The following is a 3,728-nucleotide window of genomic DNA, read 5'->3' as shown; positions in this document are numbered from 1 at the left end:
GATAACGGCGCTCAATTTGTTTCTGCCGAATTTGTACAGTTCCTAACTAACAATGGGATACGCCAAATGACTTCTGCCCCGTTCCACCCTGCCTCTAACGGCCAGGCAGAAAGAATGGTCCGCACGACCAAAGATGCGCTTGCAAAGCTGTCATCCGGGGACTGGGGAGTGAAGCTGGCATCGTTGCTAATGGGGCGACGCCTAGCGTCTTTGCTGGATCGCTTACATCCAGACCTAAACGACCTGAGGCCCCAGCAACAGAGTGTTCCCACTAAGGTCCGCACATACGAGTGCGGAGATACAGTGTTCGCTAAGAACTATGCAGGGGGACATTCGTGGCTTCCAGCCACAATTACTGAGGTAGTGGGCTCCCGCATGTACGTTGTCCAGCTTGCGGACGGGCGCAAGTGGAGGCGACACACTGACCAGTTAAGGCAGCGGTGGGCAACTGGCCGCCCCAGCTCGCAGCCGTCTGAGTTTTCCGACCCCGAGGACCATCCCATACCTCTGCCAGAGGTGAGTACTGCCGAGCCTGCCGAGCCCAGTACTGTCCCTGAGGGAGGGCAGACCCCTACTCTTGGACCCACTGCAAGGGATGAAAGCGTACCTGACCCACTCGAGAGTGAGTCAAGCAGTGTGCCTCCAATTCAGAAGTGCCCTGAACCTGTGCAACCACGCAGATCTCAGAGAGTGCGCAGAGTGCCCACCTACTTAAGCGATTACGATTGTACATAGTGTTTTTGCTTAGGGGGGAGGGATTTGTTATGTATTGACTTGAATGTAAATACTGACATGCGAATCGCCTGATTGAGACCTAATGTTAAGCTTCAGCCTGGGCTAGGATCCTAATGTAACCAATAGGAGTCCTAGCCCAGGAAGTGTCTACCAATCACTATGCAAAGCGGGACCGCTTGTGATTGGGTATTATATCTTCAACCTCATAGGTTGTTATCTGTACAGGTGGGTGGCTACATTAGCCGGGAGTGTTTAAATATCGACAAGCCAGTGTATTTATTTCGATGGGTTCTGGCTGGCGATTGTTGTACCGTAACGGAGAAGTAACTGAGCTGAAGAATAAACCGCATTCTTGCTGAAATCACTCTCCGACTCTTTGTTAAGCGCACGACTTAACAAACAGAACCCCTGTTCCTAGGATGTGCACAAATTTTCACAGTGGGTCAGTGTGTGGGACCTCTTCGTTTTCCTTCAGTCCATGTAGTGAGTGTACCCTAGAACAAATTGAACATTCTTCTAATGCTGCCTCTTTGAGAGGAAGTTTAGTTAGTAATGTTGGACAACAAGGTGTTTTTAAGGGAAGCTGATCTCATAGAAGAAATTCCCCAAAAGCATTTATGGTACCCATGGTTCCTTGGAAACGTTTTCAAAACCACTGCTGTATGGTAAGCTACATTAGAAGAGGAATTACTAGTTCTGGATGTTCCATCATTAGCAAAACTGAGGACCAATTAACATTATGAAATTGTGGCTGTTATGGAGCCAAGGAAATTATGTAGCTACCAGTGGTGTCGATGTAGATTTAATTTGTCAGCAAGGCTTTGTAGGAGTTCTTTCATCTTTAAAGCAGCTATGAGAGAATATGGTGGATTAAACCATTCTTTAAGAGGCTTGTTGTATTCCTTCTTTACTACTAAAATTCCAATAAGTTCTGCAAGGAATGTTTTCAATTGATGGAGAAAACCCATGTGGATGCACTTTCAAGCATTAATAAAGTTAATACTGCTGGACACACAGTGTTCCCTCTAAGCTGAGTTAGTGTGAGCTAGCTCACAGTTTTTTAGCCTCTGGCTCATACATTTTTGTCTCAGCACAGCAAGGATGGTTCCAGAGCAAACTAATTTATGCAGCTGCCAAATTGCTCACTCACGACTTTATTGCCAGCAGCTCACAAAGTAGAATTTTTGCTCACAAGACTCCACAGCTTAGAGGGAGTATTGCTAGACAGTGATCTAGAAAGCAAGGAGGCAAAAGTGAAAGAAGCCCTTTAGCAACCTATTCTAAAGGAGGGAGCTATTAACACTTGCTCTTATAAGTATAGGTTTGAATTACAGAATTAATTGTCTCTTAGGGCAGATGATTACATACCTGAAGGCTGTGAGTTTTTGTCTCACACTAGATGATTAGGCCATCCACTTACAGAAAGAGATCTGATTTTTTTTTACTTGAGAAAATCATGAACTACCAGACATACTTTTCCTTACACATTATGCAAACCACTGTGATTTTGTCAGATTCAAAGGCTGGGTATTACTTAAAAAGAGCTTTTGTCTCACCTTGAATCAATGTCTGTCTGTCTGTCTGTCTATCTATCATCTATCAAATTCAAATACCTTTTATTGGCATAGAATATTAAAAACCTATCTATCATCTATCATCTATCTATCTTTGTGGTTATTATGCACCAAAGAGCATCCTATCCTAGACAAATGGGAGAAGGCCATTTTATTCCATGTTATACTTCCTGTTGGATTAAGTCCCATTCTTAAAGGTTATAAACAAGCATCATACACAGGGTTCAGTTCTGTAGTGTTCAAGATCCCAGGTGGGGGGTGGAAGGAAACTTGCTTATGCAAAGCAGGTCTGAGACTGGTCAGTGTCTACAGAGGAGGCCACCTTATACATCCTTGTAAAGTGTCTGAAGTTCCATGGTGAAAGATTAATGTATTAAATGCATACAATGATTTCAGAATGGTACACAAATAACTCCTATCCCCATGCTAACTCCATTTCTGTATCTGCAATTTTTGTTCCATGTACCAATAAAAGGTAAAGGTTCCCTTGCTCAAAAGCCAGTCGAATCCGACTCTAGGGTTGCGGTGCTCATCTCCGTTTCAAAGCCGAAGAGCCAGCGCTGTCTGAAGACGTTTCCATGGTCATGTGGCCGGCATGACTAAACACCAAGGAGCACAGAACGCTGTTACCTTCCCACCGAAGTGGTACCTATTTATCTACTTGCAATTTCGTGCTTTCGAACTGCTAGGTTGGCAGGACCATGTACAAATATCTATATGCAAAAACAGTTGGCTGCATCTGGAAATGGTAGCTATTGGCAGTATGAAAAGGATAACCTAGTCACTTGCTGTTCCCTTGCTTTTAACTTTGTGGAGATCTCCTAGTACCCTACTTCCTACATGTGCAAAACATTTAGAGGAGTAGTTGAATCTAGTGGTACATGAAGGGAAAAAACCTGAATGTGCCCTTTAAAAAAAATGGCATATGGTCCACAAAATGGCAGGACATTTCTACAAAGATATGGTATACTACTGGCATTAGGAAGTTTTTATGTTTAGATAATTCATCATGGGTGTAGCTGCTCCTGAACATTGCTGGGCAGTCAGCCTCTAAAATGTTTTAAAGAGACTTCCGGTTTTGCCCATCTAATGGACACGTCTCTCGGGAGCTCCCGAGGACGCGATCCATGAGCCAGCGGATGGAGAGGGGGTGCGACTGTACGTGCCCCCCTGGAGCCCTTGTGAAGGGTTCCTAGCCATGGGGCACTGAGGATCACATCTCCTCCGGCACGGTGCCGGTGGATTGAGGCGTTCCGATGCCCCGATGGTCTTGTCACTGTGTTCCAGTATTGGACTCAGAGACACACACCGGGACAAGCGAGTGGAGGTCGAGCGCTTTACACGTTTGATTGCGAGATCTACTTGATCTACAATGAAGTTTGGGTGAAATGAGTACCAGAGAAGTGGCTGAAAGTCCCC

Source organism: Gekko japonicus, unplaced genomic scaffold (genome assembly GCF_001447785.1).
Source record: "Gekko japonicus isolate JY-2015 unplaced genomic scaffold, Gekko_japonicus_V1.1 scaffold252, whole genome shotgun sequence".
Lineage (NCBI taxonomy): Eukaryota > Metazoa > Chordata > Lepidosauria > Squamata > Gekkonidae > Gekko > Gekko japonicus.
Note: the sequence above shows the minus strand (reverse complement) of the source record.